This window comes from Erigeron canadensis, chromosome 2 (assembly GCF_010389155.1).
Source record: "Erigeron canadensis isolate Cc75 chromosome 2, C_canadensis_v1, whole genome shotgun sequence".
NCBI lineage: Eukaryota > Viridiplantae > Streptophyta > Magnoliopsida > Asterales > Asteraceae > Erigeron > Erigeron canadensis.
Genome location: NC_057762.1, coordinates 22,440,606 through 22,459,835, shown reverse-complemented (window position 1 = coordinate 22,459,835; position 19,230 = coordinate 22,440,606). Strand labels below are relative to the sequence as shown.

Below are 19,230 nucleotides of genomic sequence, written 5' to 3'. Positions count from 1 at the left end.
GATGTGACTTGTAATACTTTAACCAACCACCTTTACACGCGTGTAAGAACTTTTAACAAAGGACAAATGGATTGTCCGGATAAAAGCGTGCAAAGGCAAATAAGTCAATTCCTCGTAATCAGTTTTCAGACTTGTAAGGTCTAGAATACTGACAAGGACTCCAGTCAGGAGATCTGGTAAGACTACCAGTAGGCTCCACCATTTGTCAGTCTTCTGTCTTCAGACTTCAGTGAGAATGTCTTCAGTGGAAAGATCTTGACTGGAGTGAAGTCCAGTGAACCAATTTGGTGGAATCCAGATTCCTGTACAAGTAAATGGTTCACTGGTTTACTCATAATTTCTGGACAAATTTTCAGAGGACTCCACTCTTCTCGTCTAGAGTGAGTCCAGTAGATCTATACGTAACAAGATTTACAATGTTATTAATATTAGATTTTCATACATTAAAGTAATAAAAGTTTGTAATATCAAAGTTTAAGATATACATAAAAACTAACTATTCAATTCAAATGTAAAGAAGGTTATGAAACAAAAACAAAATAATATAATAAATAAACAGTTGTACCAACAAACTGGGTGGTTGTTTCAGTCTCGGTAATTGAACTTTCCCCCCAAACAACATAATAAATATGATAATTTTTTTAAGTTCTATAAAAAATAATTATTAATCTTAAAATATTAATATATTTACATTAATTTTTAATTATTTTTAGTTAATTAATTTTATATCTATATGATTAATTGAACATTTTATTAGATATATATTAGTTATTATTGTATTGGATATATATTAGTCATTTTATTGGATAAATATTAGTTATATTTTATTAGGATGAATAAAACATTATGCTTAACAATGTCAGACACGATCCTTTAACTTGGAAACGAGCACTGTGGTCACCGGAGATAATTATTATCTAGTTATGGCTTAAGAGCCGGGTAACTTAAAGATAAACTAGTAACACAAACTTTTGGTCATTAATGCTTAAACAATTACTCTAATGAGAATTTGTTTAAAGGGTAGTGTGAGTCTAGCGACAACACTAGTTATTTAGGCAAAGTGAACCTAACGAGAATGTAAGCCGTGATTAAGTTTCCAACAGTCTAGCAAGTAGGTAGAATGATATTTGGTCATACTATGAGATCTGAGATGCCAAACAAGTATTTTAGTTTAAGTAATGTTATTTGCTTTTTCAAACTATTGTCAGATTAAGCCTCTCACTGAATAAGCGGTTGCCGCTTCTATTTACTTTTCAGTATTTTTAATTAGTTTAATAGGAAATCGTGACAACCCCTCAACTGCAAGAATTACACATATTACTAGATTAGGTAAAGCAATGCGTCCCTGTGAATGATCCTGTAACTTATCACTTAACTATACTACATCCGATTGGGTTCTCAGCTCGTGGGTGTGTGTTTGAGATAATTACTTGTACAACATTATTATAAATTTAAAAACTAAAACGAATACCCCATCAAGTTTTTTGGCGCCGTTGCCGGGGACGCGACACGTTCTTAGTTTAGTAGTGTAGTTCGATCCTTTCTTGTGTTTCGGTACGAGAAAGTTAATTTTTAGTTTTTTTTTTAGTTTAACTCATTTTAGGTTTTAGTAGTCAAATTAGGTTTAGGTCAAAACTAGGGTTAGCTTAATTTAGTAGTATTTTCATTTCATTTTTAGTTTAAGTAGTTTAGTTTTTCATTTCATCTTTATATTGGTGTGTTTGACCTTTTTCTTTGAGTTTTGCAGTTTTACTTAGGTAATCAAGCTGGAAGACAAATCAAAGGACAAGAACAATAGGACACCACCTGTAACACCCCACCGTTGGTGGAAACATGAGGTGTCATGAAAAGTACAGCACGACATGGAATTACATAGATACTATTAAATGAAATAGAATATAATGAATATATTCCCGAAACATGAGTTCAAAGTCATAATAGTGCTAGAATAGTTTATTACAACCAAGTCCATAAAAAAATAATCCAAGGCATTTAGCCTTAAAGTGTGACAACAAATGAAGGAGCACTAATCTCCGAAGTCCAAGCCTATCATAACAATCTTTATCCTTGATTAGCCTGAGTACCTGAAAAGTATACTAAAACGTGTCAACACAAAGGTTGGTGAGTTCGTAGGTTTTATGTCAAAAAGTCTAGTCAAGAAATAAGTCTTTTGTCGATTCTTTTAAGTCAAAATAAGTATTTGTTCAATATGTAACGAGCAGAGTTACGCCATAGCCAGTCAATAGTCTCAAGTCTCAACGTCACAAGTCTCAATGTCACAAGTCTCAAAGTCACGAGACCCAAAGTCTCAAAGTCTCAAAGTCTCAAAGTCTGGTCTTACGGTACCTGCCTTAGTCCATAGTCTCATAGTCTCAAGTCTCCATATAAAGCACGTCAAATAAGCACGACATCAAGCACAACAACAAACACATAATCACACACATACAACAAGACAGAAGCACGTCAAATGGCATAAGTAACTCTATATGCACAGGCTCAATATTGAACATAAACAGAAATCGACAAAACTGTTTAAAAAGAACAAATATACTTTTCACCCCAAAAACTTATAAAAAGAGGGGCTACGAAACTCACCTGAAAGAAGCACAACTATAAGTACCCTAAGTCAACGAACAAGAACAGTAACAGTCAATACACCTGAAACACGCTCAATATCTGTCCAACAGTCCTACATTGTCCACAAGTCATCTAGTAAGTACTTACTTAATTGTACACGTCTATGTCCCATACTAGTGTCTTAGGAAATGCCATTATACCTTGTCCAATGTCTTAATATGTATATATATATATATATATAATAGCCCTTTGTCCTTATAAGTTGTCCAAAAGAAATACTTCTTTTAATATAATTATATTTTAATATCAATGTCTTCAATTACTATTGTAGCAATGTATAGCTTATTTGGTCTTTTCGAATCCATTGATCTTTGTATTATATATGTATATACGTATATTCTTACTAAATTAGTCCTTGTATATATATATATAAATTGCCCATTTTAATTAGTCGGTATATATATATATTTAGGTCTAATGTCCATATTAACTCCGATGTCACGTTTTATTGTTTATATCCCTTCAAGTCTTCGTATGAAACGTCATTATAAAATATATACAAGGTTCGGAATGTCGTATAACTTATATAGTCTTTACCAAGTCCTTTAATCTTTGTATTTATATATAGTCATTATAAAGTACTTTCATATAAATATGTATATATATATAGTTATAAGTCGGTAAAACATCGATGTCATGACAATTCTTGGATTACATTATAAATACGACCCGAAGTGACTACCCATAATTAACTTTGACCAAGAAAACCCAAATTCTGACTTTTGACTAGAAAATCCTAATTTTGACTTGACACCTCATTTTGACTTTTCAAAACCCTTATTCGATTTTTACCATAAACAGGCCAATTACAACCCATATATGAACAAAAACCTAATTTTGACCGAAAATATCATTTGAATCTGCCGTTGACCAACTTTGACCGGCGTTAACCGATGGTTGACCGAACCAAAAAATTAAGAACAAGTCTCAATCCAAACACAAGAACAATTTCAACTCGATTTCCCATACCAAAATCACGTATACAAGTCGAATCTACACTAAATCTACCCAAGAACAACTCAAACATCACGTTTAATTTCGGATCTAAATTATATTCGGGAATATTGTATATTTTCGGACCTAAATGTTCAAGAACAAGAATCAAAATGTACCAAGATGATAGATTTCGGGTCTAATATTTCGGATTCGAAGGTTTTCGGGTTCAAGGTTCACGGATCTATGAGATCTCGGTTCAAACAATTCGGATTTGATGATTCTTGAACATAAGGTTTTCGGATCCATTGATTTTCGGGCCATGTCTTTTCGGATCTAAGAGAAATCCGGATATGTATTCACATGTACACCTTTCAAAACCGAATATATATGTATATATTTGTAATAAATTCCGGATCTATAGATATCCATAGAACACTTACAACCGAAAATATATATATTTACATTTATATATATAAATAATCATGAAAAATGGGTTTAAAAATATATCTTTGTAAGGATTTCGGATTCAATAAATAAATATATACATATATCTGATTTATATATATATGTAAGAAAACTCGAGATTTTTGATGATAAATAACCTATTAAACACTTGATCTAAACACCACTTACCAAGATCTTTGAAAAAGATGAAGAAAAGGAGGCGGTCGATGGTGGTTTGTGGGTGGTCAGCGGCGGTTGTGTGGTGGCCGGTGGTGGTTGGCCGGATTTGAGAGGGAGAGAAAGAAAAGTGGCGTCTAGGAGAAAGAGAGGAGGGGAGGGAGGAGTGTGAGGAAATGAGGAATTAGGTTAAGGAAATTAGGGTTTTGTTTACTCCATCCTACCCTTGACCGAAATTGACCCCTTTGACCCTTCCGAAAATTCATTTGACTCGACAATTTCGAAAGACTCGTGACTCGTAAATTTATTTTGTCGACATAGTTGAACTTAACTTTTTAATAGCTTTCAAACGGATATAAACATGACCATATTTGTTTATTAAATTTTTAATTGATTAAATTTTAAATAATTCACTTAATTTGGCATTTCCACTAGACAACTAGTATTCCTTTTGTTCTCGAGCTCACACACAATTTTCTAAATTCTAAATGCTCAAAAAACCCGAATAAAACATAAGTCTACTAATTCCGTTAATAATGTCTTAAAGACTAATGACATTTGCGCCCTTAAAATACATATTCTAGTTACAAGTCGCGTATATGAACGGAATTAACTAAAAAGGATCGGAAAAGTACTTCTGGAAGATACGCTCAGATGACAGTTGTCACAACATTACCCCGTTAAAAGAATTTCGTCCCGAAATTCAACTCGCATTAGTCCCATTAAACAATTGGGGGTATTTTGTCTTGAAATGATCTCCCTGATCCCAAGTATATTCAAGCCATTGTTTTTGAATTCTAATGAACTTTAATTCGAGTATACTTGATATTTTCTTTAATTTCTGCACCTTGTGATCCACAACCTAAAAACAAAACCCTCTAACGAAGTCCAATTTATCGTCGGTCCGAATTTCGTCTATAGATACATGATGTTCCTCCTCGGCTAGACATTTTCGTAGATGCAACGCACGAAATATGTCGTGAACTCCCATAAGCTTTTCTGGGAGTCTCAATCCATAAACTACTTTACCAACTCTTTCCAATACTTTAAAGGTCCAATATATCGTGGTCCGAGCTTTCCACTGCTGACAAATCTAACCACTCCTTTTCAAGGAGGAACTTTAAGAAGTATATGATCCCCAACATTGAATTCTAAAGGTCAACGTCTCACATCAGCATAATTCTTTTGTCGTTCGCGTGCTAATTTAAGTCGCTCTTTAATCTGAATTATTTTCTCAGTAGTCTATTCTATAAGTTCAGGTCTACCCAAATGGCTTTCACCAAAGTCAGCCCACGCGACAGGCAATATACACTTCCGTCAATATAATGCCCTGAAAGGTGTCATATTAATACCCGCGTGCTAACTATAGTTGTAAGAAGACTCTATCCAATGTATATGATCATCTCGATTATCTCTAAAGTCTACGACGCACGCTCTCAACATGTCTTATAAAGTCTGAATCGTGCGCATCACTTTGACCATCGGTTTGAGAATGTACATCGTATTCATAACTAGTCTAGTCCCAAAATCCCTTTGAAATCCATGAAAAATGAGAATTGGAATGAGTGTCTCTGTCTGAAATGATTGAAACTGGTATACCATGCTTCGCCACGTTTTCATTTACATACTTCTTCACCTATCTCTCTATGGAATCTTTCTCACGAATGTGTCAAGAAATGAGCAGAATTTGTTAGTCTACCGACAATCACCCATAACACCTCATGACTCCTTTGTTCTAAGCAGTTTCATAATAAAATCCATAGTCACATATTCCCTTTTCCATTCAGGAATCTCTGGTTGTTTGAGTGATCCAGAAGGTTTCTGAAGTTACGCTCTCACACGTAGACACGTTATGCATCGGCTCACAAACACAACAATGTCCTTCTTCATGCTAGGCTACCAAAACAACTCTCGCAAGTCATAGTACATCTTGTCAACACTCGAATGTACCGGATACATTTAAGTATGAGTTTCATTCATAGTCAATGTCTGCAACTTACTAGTGAAAGTGACCCATAGTCTGTCCACAATTTCACAAGCCGTCATCGTCTCTTTTATCCAAAAGTTGTTCCATCCCTCGTAGTTCCATCTTAAGAAGTTCTTTGTCACTAACAACCACTTAATGTGCCTCTATGATCTGATCTCTAACACTTCTTTGCACTGTGATACTCATCACACGTACTCGTCTTGGCTTAACTGTTTCCTTACAACTTAGAGCGCCAGCCACAACGTTGGCTTTTCCCCAGATAGTAACGAATGTCACAATCGTAATCACTGAGTAACTCAAGCCATCTACGTTGTCTTATATTCAAATCTTGTTGCGTGAAGATATGTTGTAGACTTTTGTGTTCATTATAAATTACACACTAGGTCCCATACAAATAATGCCCCCAACACTTTAGTGCAAAGACCACTGCTCCTAACTCCACATCATAAGTTGTGTAGTTCTTCACATGTACCGTTAATTGTCGCGAAACGTACACAATCACTTTGCCCTTTTGCATAAGGACACAACCTAATCCTTGACACAATGCACCGTTGTACCCTACAAAAACATCTGATCCTTCAGGCTGACTTAAAATCGGCGCATTGCACAACCTGTCCTTCAAAATCTGAAACGCTTTTTCTTGTTTCTCGTCTTAAACATATGACCTACCTTTCTACGTCAGTTGCGCTAGCGGCAGCGTAATCTTAGAAAAATTTTCAATGAACCTTTTATAATAACCCGCCAGACCGAGGAACTGTCTGACCTCAGTCGGCGTCTCTGGCGTTCTCTAATTCTTAATTGAATTAACCTTGCTAGGATCTATATGTATTCCATCCTTGCTAACATCATGTGTCACAAAGTGTACCTTATTCAGCCAGAATTCACATTTAGAGAACTTTCCATACAGTTTTTCTTTCCATCAACAATTCCAGTACCTATCTCAAATGTTCAGTATGTTACTCTTTTGTCTTTGAGTAATTCAGAATGTCGTCGATAAACACAATAACGAAACTTGTCCAAATACGGTCGGCACACTCTATTTGTCAGTTTCATGCACACTGTCGGAGCGTTAGTTAATCCAATGGCATCACTGTAATTTCGAATCGTCCATATCTTGTCCTAAAAGCGGTTTTTGGTATGTCGTCCTCATGTATACGTAATTGATGATACCCTGAACATAACTCTATCTCTGGGAACACTTTGCACCTTGGAGCTGATCGAATAGATCATCAGTCCTAGGATAGGGATAACGGTCCTTCAACGTTAGCATATTCAGCCGACGATAGTCGATACACATACAAAAAGAAATCATCCTTCCCTTTGACGAATAAAACACGCTCTCTTCACGGCGACTGACTAGGTCTAACAAATCCCTTGTCTTGAAGTTCTTTTAGTTGTAGGGCCATTTCTTGTAATTCAGTCATTGCTAGTCTATAAGGGAATTTTGCTATAGGAGCTACGTTAGGAACAAGACAAATACGACAATCAAGTTGTCAAGACGGAGATAGGTTGGGTAAATCATCAGGGAAAACATCTTGATAGTCACGAACGACGGGGACATTGGTCAAGTTAACCTCTTTAACAGACGCACTCATGACACAACCTTCAAGAGACTTAGACCTCTCGCCCTGAACTTCTAGTATCTCGCCATTAGGTAAGAATAAGAAAATGAGTTATGTAGAAAGACCTTAGCGTCGATTTCTCATAAAGCATGAAAAAGATAAAGGATTGGTAATAGTTACGACCTTTTGGAACCTAGTCTTCTGAATTAAAAGTTATAAGGGTATTCTAATAATTTTTGCACTACATAGTATTCACGCAACGACCAAAGACATCCAAGTCCATACCAACAATAACGTCAAAACCCCCTTTTCAAAAGGTACAAAGTCAATAACGAAAGCATAGTCAATAAGAAGTAATGTGCACAAACGAATGACCCAGTCTAGTTTAACTAGTTCTTTGTAACCATTGTACGTCAAAATATATATATGTAAGACTCAGTCTAATGTTTAATAAGGAAAAGAAACTAGTCGCGACAAAACTATAATCAGCCCCCGAGTCAAAAGAACAGTAGCATAATTAAAGAGCATTCAGAAGAAAGTTCCTGTAGCACAATCGAATCGTCACGAGTCTCTGTTGCATTTTGTACGTAAGTGCGAACTCTAGCAGCTTGAAATTGATTGCCTCTATTTGACGAGTCCAACAATCTATAGCTGATTAGGATGAACGTCCACTTGAACCTGCAGCGCAACATACTGAACCAACTCATCAATCATAGCCTCAGATCTCCATATAGTCGCTTCCAGAGTAGGTGGGTGAACAACAGCCATAGCCGACCTAACCTGTGGGATCAGCCTACGAGGATACTTTTCAGTGCCTTTACTCTTGGAATTACCAAACGTACAACAAGCCTTGACAATTCATTGAGACGTGTAGCGTAACCAACATGATCAGCATCAATCATCTTATGCTCCAAAAGTTTTCGATATAACTTTATCAGTTCAGTTGCCGTACAAAACTTTCTCGTCAACAACTCATAAAATTTTTTACAAGACATCGCCTCAGTCACTACTCTGCATCTAACTCGACACTAACCATTCCACCAAGACAGCACATCCAAGGTAAAGAAATTTGTCACATACCTCACCCTCTGACCAGTACACACCCACTAATGCCAATCACAACTTCCATCTATTTAACCATTGAATAAACTTGACTACTCCACCCTTGCCATCATAATTTCGCACACCACAATCCTTGAATTTTTGTAAGTAAAACATCTGTCACCATTTCTAGGCTCTTTTAGTGCATTTCCATTATGCATTTTCTCGTCAGCGTCTTCATAGTATTCACCAATCTCCTGTATCACTGTTTCCTCATACTGCACATCTACTGCTTCATTAAAAGTCGGCCCTTCATTCGTCGCATTTTTGGTATCTTGTGCAAGGACAACATTGACGACTTGAATAATCACGTGGATCGCCTCCGTTCGAAGTAGCTCTCGTCTCATCGCTATTACACACACGTTAGTATATCTCTTGAACGTTAGACGCGAAGAAGCGCTCGAAAAGGTCAATGTCTATGTTACATACTACACTCAGAAAGCTCTCTCGTCTTATGGTCTAAGGGATGCTATCTAAAACTTAAACTACTCATGCAGTCTATGTCGATGCAATACATATATATACTAGTAATATATAACCCTAAATCGCAGTTAAAATGTGGTCCGAATCTAACACCTACATCCGTTGCACTAGTGGTGTATGTATACAGGGTGTACCATTGGCTAACCCTCCACACCCCTAGTACATCTAATGCAACGTCGGATCACGGTACTGGTATGCTCTCTAGGTATTGGCTCTGTATGCATACAGGGTGTACCAGCGGCTAACCCTCCACCTAACCAACACCCATTAAGCATCTTAGGGTAGCTACCACACTCTCAGTACAAGTGCAATCACTGATGTCAATAACTGTCGCAAGGCATGGCGGTAATCATAGAACAGTAGATCAGGCTTTTCTATGATTATCGCTATGCGATACTAGTTAGCGTCATCACTTCATCTTGTTCTAATACACATAAATAATCACATTAACACCGAAAGCACACAGTCACCACAGTACACAGTCACCAAATGACAGCCATAGACAAAATAAGCACAGGGATAATAAGTCCCAATAGAATTTGAACTCAAAATATAAGCGACGTTAGCACGTCTAGAATGCATCTATGATTCCTATTGTGAATGCTACACGGGGTTCTTAGGTTATAGTCTAGGTTTTTCCACCTAATTCTCTACAACCACGGCTCTGATACCATTCTGTAACACCCCACCGTTGGCGGAAACATGAGGTGTCATGAAAAGTACAACACGACATGGAATTACATAGATACTATTAAATGAAATAGAATATAATGAATATATTCCCGAAATATGAGTTCAAAGTCATAATAGTGCTAGAATAGTTTATTACAACCAAGTCCATAAAGAAATAATCCAAGGCATTTAGCCTTAAAGTCTGACAACAAATGAAGGAGCACTAATCTCCGAAGTCCAAGCCTAGCATAACAGTCTTTACCCTTGATTAGCCTGAGTAGCTGAAAAGTATACTAAAACGTGTCAACACAAAGGTTGGTGAGTTCGTAGGTTTTATGTCAAAAAGTCTAGTCAAGAAATAAGTCTTTTGTCGATTCTTTTAAGTCAAAATAAGTATTTGTTCAATATGTAACGAGCAGAGTTACGCCATAGCCAGTCAATAGTCTCAAGTCTCAACGTCACAAGTCTCAATGTCACAAGTCTCAAAGTCACGAGACCCAAAGTCTCAAAGTCTCAAAGTCCGGTCTTACGATACCTGCCTTAGTCCATAGTCTCATAGTCTCAAGTCTCCATATAAAGCACGTCAAATAAGCACGACATCAAGCACAACAACAAACACATAATCACACACATACAACAAGACAGAAGCACGTCAAATGGCATAAGTAACTCTATACGCATAGGCTCAATATTGAACATAAACAAAAATCGACAAAACTGTTTAAAAAGAACAAATATTCTTTTCACCCCAAAAACTTATAAAAAGAGGGGCTACGAAACTCACCTGAAAGAAGCACAACTATAAGTACCCTAAGTCAACGAACAAGAACAGTAACAGTCAATACACCTGAAACACGCTCAATATCTGTCCAACAGTCCTACATTGTCCACAAGTCATCCAGTAAGTACTTACTTAATTGTACACGTCTATGTCCCATACTAGTGTCTTAGGAAATGCCATTATGCCTTGTCCAATGTCTTAATATGTATATATATATATATATAAAATAGCCCTTTGTCCTTATAAGTTGTCCAAAAGAAATACTTCTTTTAATATAATTAAAATTTAATATCAATGTCTTCAATTACTATTGTAGCAATGTATAGCTTATTTGGTCTTTTCGAATCCATTGATCTTTGTATTATATATGTATATACATATATTCTTACAAAATTAGTCCTTGTATATATATATATTGTCCATTTTAATTAATCGGTATATATATATATATTTAGGTCTAATGTCCATATTAACTCCGATGTCACGTTTTATTGTTTATATCCCTTCAAGTCTTCGTATGAAACGTCATTATATAATATATACAAGGTTCGGAATGTCGTATAACTTATATAGTCTTTACCAAGTCCTTTAATCTTTGTATTTATATATAGTCATTATAAAGTACTTTCATATAAATATGTATATATATATAGTCATAAGTCGGTAAAACATCGATGTCATGACAATTCTTGGATTACATTATAAATACGACCCGAAATGACTACCCATAATTAATTTTGACCAAGAAAACCCAAATTCTGACTTTTGACTAGAAAATCCTAATTTTGACTTGACACCTCATTTTGACTTTCCAAAACCCTTATTCGATTTTTACCATAAACAGGCCAATTACAACCCATATATGCACAAAAACCTAATTTTGACCAAAAATATCATTTGAATCTGCCGTTGACCAACTTTGACCGGCGTTGACCGAACCAAAAAATTAAGAACAAGTCTCGATCCAAACACAAGAACAATTTCAACTCGATTTCCCATACCAAAATCACGTATACAAGTAATCTACACTAAATCTACCCAAGAACAACTCAAACATCACGTTTAATTTCGGAACTAAATTATATTCGGGCATATTGTATATTTTCGGACCTAAATGGTCAAGAACAAGAATCAAAACGTACCAAGATGATAGATTTCGGGTCTAATATTTCGGATTCGAAGGTTTTCGGGTTCAAGGTTCACGGATCTATGAGATCTCGATTCAAACAATTCGGATTTGATGATTCTTGAACATAAGGTTTTCGGATCCATTGATTTTCGGGCCATGTCTTTTTGGATCTAAGAGAAATCCGGATATGTATTCACATGTACACCTTTCAAAACCGAATATATATGTATATATTTGTAATAAATTCCGGATCTATAGATATCCATAGAACACTTACAACCGAAAATATATATATATTTACATTTGTATATATAAATAATCATGAAAAATGGGTTTAAAAATATATCTTTGTAAGGATTTCGGATTCAATAAGTAAATATATACATATATCTGATTTATATATATATGTAAGAAAACTCGAGATTTTTGATGATAAATAACCTATTAAACACTTGATCTAAACACCACTTACCAAGATCTTTGAAAAAGATGAAGAAAAGGAGGCGGTCGATGGTGGTTTGTGGGTGGTCAGCGGCGGTTGTGTGGTGGCCGGTGGTGGTTGGCCGGATTTGAGAGGGAGAGAAAGAAAAGTGGCGGCTAGGAGAAAGAGAGGAGGGGAGGGAGGAGTGTGAGGAAATGAGGAATTAGGTTAAGGAAATTAGGGTTTTGTTTACTCCATCCTACCCTTGACCGAAATTGACCCCTTTGACCCTTCCGAAAATTCATTTGACTCGACAATTTCAAAAGACTCGTGACTCGTAAATTTATTTTGTCGACATAGTTGAACGTAACTTTTTAATAGCTTTCAAAGGGATATAAACATGACCATATTTGTTTATTAAATTTTTAATTGATTAAATTTTAAATATTTCACTTAATTTGGCATTTCCACTAGACAACTAGTATTCCTTTTGTTCTCGAGCCCACACACAATTTTCTAAATTCTAAATGCTCAAAAAACCCGAATAAAACATAAGTCTACTAATTCCGTTAATAATGTCTTAAAGACTAATGACATTTGCGCCCTTAAAATACATATTCTAGTTACAAGTCGCGTATATGAACGGAATTAACTAAAAACATCGGAAAAGTACTTCAGGAAGATACGCTCAGATGACGGTTGTCACACCACCACCAGCGAAAACTAGGATACAAAAGTTAGAAGCAACCTCATCAAACCCACCGAAAACACCATCTCAACCGAACTCACCTTGATCCGAAATGGAGGACCTTGACCGACCGATGATGGAAAGGATGAGAGCCGTAGCACCGACATCGAGATCGCCTATTGTCCCACCAAACTTAGGAGACTCATTTTCAGTCAAAGGCCACCACCTTAAGTTAATCCAAGACAACCAATATGATGGCCGAGCCAAATCCGACCCCTATAAGCATGTAAGTAAGTTCACAAGTTTGTGCAAAATGTTCGAATACGGAGGAGACGTCACCGATGACGATGTGAAGCTTAGCTTATTTCCGTCGTCTCTCACGGAAGAGGCGCGTGCTTGGTTCGATGAGCTCGATGAAGATACCATCACTACATGGAATCAACTTCGTGAACAGTTCGTCTCGTGATTCTTTCCCCCGAGTTTAGCTAGAAAAATGCTTAGAGACATCAAGGCTTTCAAGCAAGACGAAGGAGAATCACTAGTTGATGCATGGAAAAGGCTTAGGGAAATTATTAGAAACTGTCACGGGAATGGACTCAACAAGGACGAGATCATGGAAATTTTCTTCTATGATTTAACTAAAAGTTCCCAAAAGGATTTAGACCTAGCCAGTGGTGGTAACTTTTTTTACAAGTCTACCAATGACGCGTACAAAATGATGGAGGATATGGTGCAAGCTAGCTTAGGTAAGAGTTCCCAAAAGGATGTAAAAATTGATATTTTTTCATTTAAGGGATCAAAAATGAAAAACGTGCAAACTTTAGCAATGAAAAAAATAATTTACTCTATATATTTTGAAAAATTGCCTAACCCGTCCTTTGACCATTACAAAACCCATCTTACCAACTAATTTTACCACCTCTAGCTGCCTCAAAGGAAAAGCTTACACCAAGGGTCTCCTATCAAGATCAAATTGAATTTCTCAAACTACCTTGGATATTAACAACATGTTAACAACCTGCAAAACAAAGGTACCCTCCATGACACCTATGCCAAAAGATATATGAGCACCATGTGATGCAAAGCGGTTAGAAATCAAATTATGAATGATATAATCCAATGCATATACGAAACTATGAAGGGTCGGTGGAGAACCGCACCCACCCAAATGTTTCATTTTTATATCAAACATTAATATTATACAAAGAGTTGCATTCTACAAACGGATGAACTATTCCCCCTCAAACAAATTGATTTTGACTTTTTATCCCCTCAAACAATATGGTCACGTTCCTCCCCTTATCAAATGGAGAATAATACAGATCTTAGAAATCGGATCATTACATAGGGAACCTGGATTTGGTGTTTTCAAATACTTGTTCCGCAATGGCTCCATTACCATCAGCTTTTTTGATTTCCAAGCTAGCCTTTTGATAAAACCCAGTATCTCTTATTGCATCTGTAATGAATTGATTTAACCTAAATGGAATTGTTGCTTCAGCTTTAGCACCATACACTAATCTCCGTATCCACAAAAATAATAATATATTATTACTTGACCTAAGAAAAATAATCAACGTAGTCTAACTAAAATGTTGCCAAATAATAATATATTTGGCAACATTACACCCTTCAAATTCAACACCAATAACTGTTGAGCAGTAGCTCCCATTTTATTTCTTACAAATCCGATATCTTAACACCAATTTTTTAAGGTCCTAATAAACAAAAGAAACACTTCCAAGGGAAGATTTACCTATAATGACCCAGCACGTTTTCATATGAAACTTATATCAAACCCAATTTTCTAAAGATCTTTCACAATAACTATTACCTAAGCTCCTCCTACATGATCACCTAAAGGTTCGTTCTTTTACCGGTCCGCAAACTAGTTTGCTTTAAGCACTACCATTGATGCGATTCTTTGGCTTTTTTTCGTAACTATTTTAAATAAACTATATACATGATGAATAAATGGAGTTGATTAAGTAAAGTCAAAGTGGCATTCCTAAAAAGAAAAAAAAATAGGGGAATCGAAAAAGGTCAGTCACCTCCAGTCAAACATGAGTTACCGCGGGTCAGAATATCAACACAACCCGGCGAGCTGTAAAACCATATATTTACTGCTGGGCCATAAATTTTGGAGTAAAATTGTAAAAAAAACTTTTGCAATTTTGACATGCAATCTGATCATCAAAATTATACAGAGTAGGAATTTTTTTTGCAGGGTATCATGAGATGGGAACACTCAACGATCCTCATCACACAAATAATATGTTACCAAATCATTTCAATTTTCCAACCTTTAAATTCATGTTTTTTTTTTTCTGAAAAAATCATGATTCAACCCTCATCGTATTAAAGACTCTTCCCTCTCTTTCAACTAGTGACTTGCCCAAAACTCTCTTCCCTCTCTTTCAACTAGTGACTTGCCCAAAACTCTCTTCCCTCTCTTTCAACTAGTGACTTGCCCAAAACTCATCTAGATACCCATCCTAATTAATTCCACACTCTAAAATGGAAACTATCACTCTTCAAAGATTATTATGGGTTTATCGATTAGTTACAATTTAAATTTTCATCCCTAATTTACTATACTATATTTGGTCAACATGTGTTATCACAAGTCATAGCTATGTTGATCAATCAATTATTATAATTAGTTCTAATCTGATACAACTACATGTAAGTAAATTTGTTTCTTTGTTTGATGCCACTACAAATAAATTGTTTAATTGTTGTGTGCCATTATAGTTAATTGGATATATATTCATGTCAATTAATGTCTTTAAGATGAAATCCATTTCGTTTTCGAACTTTTTGTCTGCTGATGACGCAAAACCAACCCATGAGATTTGCGTGTGGCTAATGATTAAGGAAATCCATTTCCCCCTTAAGGCCGTTCCAATAGGGTCGTCGACCGCCCATTAATGCGCCCGTCCACGTTGACCCTATTGATATGGAGCTTCTCGATGGCTTCTTCGTCAAGCACTGTCGATGGATTGAAGAGCATGGATGAGCGGAAGAGAGGTGAAAGTGGGGCCGGGCATTTTTCTGCTTTTTTTTTCTTCTTTCTTTCTTTTCCTGTTTTTGGTATATAGCTCGTACATATATATAAACGAGAGATAGTGCCCGCAATTGTTGTTGGTCCTCCTGAGTGCAATAAATTTAGTTTTTGTAGTTATTTTCAAAAATAACTAGTTTGTCATCTTTAAATTCTTTTCTAGTTTTTTTTTATTTAATTTATTTTTGATGTCATAAACATTTTTCTTTCTAAAATTTTTTGCATTTTTATTTTTATTATTTTTTGATGTTATTTTTTATAAAAAAAAATTTATTATAAAAAAATTTAATAATTTATACATGGTCTTTAAGTTCCATCATATAAATAAGTTTATGACAAAAAAGCATGTTTTTGAATATATATTGAATATTTGTTATCTTAGTACTTGTATCGATTACGGAAGTATATCTGAATGTGGGTCACATAAGTTCGCAAACTATTCAATGGCATATTAGGCTACTCGGGTTACATGGTGACTGTCCTTGGCCAGGGTATGTCGAAAGTGTCATAATTCAAAGGAAACTGAAAGTACCGAGTGTTTAAGAGGACAAATATACCGGTAATCGTGGTTGGGTCACTGTTCATAACTAATAATAAGAGAATTATTTCTCACTTGCAGACTTATGTAAATGCTAATCTGATCTAATCTGCAGAAACTTAGAATTTCTTGTAAATAAATAAAGTAGCTTAGTATTTTATTTTTATTCTTATTTATTTTTTTATTTTTTTATTTTTATTTTTTATTTTTGTTTCGTCTTTATTTTTATTTTTGTAATAAGTGTCAGTTTGTGTGTCAAACTAGTTCTTATTGCACGAGAGATTTAATAAGCATTAAAAGTTCTAATTTTTAGTGAATTATATAAGTCTTGTTGCTTACGGTATAAATGTGTAAAAGATGGATTTTCTATTTAATACATAAGTTGTTTAATTTAGAAAATGCAATGTTTTGAAAATTGAAAAGTCAAAATATTTTTGAATGTGTTTCATGTAAATTTTTGAAATTTCAATTGTTTTTGGTAGATAAGTATGCTTGACAAAGATTGGACTTGCCTTAGATCTTGTAATGATTGCTAGGTGTTGATGCACGTTGATGTGACAACAGCAACTTAGATTTGATATGTCGTTTAGATTGAGATATTATGTTAATTTATGTCGTATCTATATATGTAATTGATAGATTATGAACTTTATGTTTTGGTAATGATCGATTACATGTTTTGGAGTTATATATATATATGTGTGTGTTATGTATGATGTTTGTTGTGTGATATACAAGTACAAACATAATATGTGTTAGGATTCCTTAAGATGAAACACTTAGGAATATAACTAAGTATTACATCTAACGAAGATAAGATATATCTTCGTTAGAGGCAAACGAAGATAAACTTCGTTTGGTACAAACGAAGATTAACTTCGTTACATGGGCTGGCAGCTAAATTCGTAAGAACAAAGCCCAGCAAGCCCAGTTCGACCTGAAACATATATATACGAACGAATACCCTGATATACAGACATATAGACGTTCGACATACAAGTACTGCAGAGAACTAAGTTCGTTCTATAGCTTATAGAAACGAAGATAGTACAATACGGCTGATTATTTATTTGATAATTAGCGATATACCTATTTACTAATCAAACTAGTTATCTCGTGAGGATTCCGCACTCACGACATAATCATAGACGATCTCAAGAGCGATCTATAGCTATCGAGGGACTCACAAGTGGTATCAGAGCCAATCGATTTCTTATCGAAGGTTGGAGATCGTTTTGTTTGATTTTTTTTCTCTCTGAAAATTCACCTCCCGACACCCTTACTGTCGCTAACTTCGTTTTCTCAAACGAATTTAGCAAACGAATTTAACCTCATCTTCGTTTCGAGTTCTTCCAACATTTTTTAGCTTTATTTTCGTTAAGTTCCTTCAAACGAATTTCAAGTTATCTTCGTTACTCTCACCTTACGGATTTTTGATTTATCTTCGTTCTTTCCTTCAAACGAAGATAATTCTATCTTCGTTTCCTCCTGCAAACGAAGTTAATCCTATCTTCGTTTCTCTCATTCAAACGAATTTAAGATCTATCTTCGTTCAGTGCAAGAATTTTTGAAATGGCTTCCTCATCAACTAACACTGCTGTTGCTCAATACCTGAATTCTCTTGTCTATCATGATCATCTTGTTGGACGTACTAATTCTCCACCGAAGTTAGTTTCATTGGCTGACTTCTGGGCGTGGAGAGGTCGATTTGAAGATTATATTCAACGAGACGATTTGAATATGTGGATTATGATCACTGAAGGATATGAATGGCCAACTCTTACTGTAAACGGTGTTACAACTAATTACAAAGTAGGAGAATTAAAAGGTGAAGAAAAATCCTTGTATGCTGTTGAAGTTAAGGCTCTTTCTACTCTTAGAATGTGCATTCCTCAAGAATTAGTGCACTTGTTTCCTAAACAGGAGTACAAGACTTCAAAGCAACTGTTCGATGCTATTGAAGCTCACTGTGAAGGTGATCCATTATTGAAGCAAAATCGAGTTAAGATGCTTAAGAAACAATTTGATTGCTTTAATGCTACCAAGAACGAACTAGTTGAGGATCTTATCTTGAGATTTCAACATCTTCTTGCTGAGTTAGCCTATTTTGATCTTAAGTATACTCCTACTGAGATAGTGGATAAATTCTTGGATGGTTTGCCAAAAGCTTATAAAGAATTTCGTCATGGATTGCAAGAACGAGCTGATTATGCATCTCTTCGTATAGATGGTGTTATATCCACATTAAGAAACAGAGAAATGAAGGATAAGGCAAAGGATCTCCAAGACAACTTCACACAAGATCCATCTCTTTATCATGCCACTATGAAGAATCCTACAGCTGATATTAATGCATTCTTTTCTGGAGTTGGTTCTTCTGGCACGAAAGAAGGTCCTAATTGTGTTATGGATGGAGATGATTCTGCAGGTTTCATGGCTTCTGATGCTGGTTTCAAGGCTCGAAAGACAAATGAGAATGCCAAGCCTGGAAATATGTCGTTTAATAACAATTCATCTACTTCTGCTGGTTACAAGTCTATGCCTATGGATATGAAATCTGCTGAGGGAAGGATGAATGTCTTTGCTGCAATGTGTGCTGCACATGAAGCT

The 19,230-nt window shown here is 35.5% G+C and overlaps 1 long non-coding RNA gene across 1 annotated transcript; it reads right to left on the bottom strand.

Annotated features, from left to right (window-relative positions):
* Positions 1 to 1,977: 1,977 nt before the first annotated feature.
* LOC122586571 lies at positions 1,978 to 3,825 on the bottom strand. Its single transcript, XR_006322038.1, has 3 exons — positions 3,750 to 3,825; positions 2,596 to 2,689; positions 1,978 to 2,084 (listed from the first exon to the last, which is right to left on the bottom strand). It is a non-coding gene; the product is annotated as an uncharacterized LOC122586571 (long non-coding RNA).
* Positions 3,826 to 19,230: the final 15,405 nt, after the last annotated feature.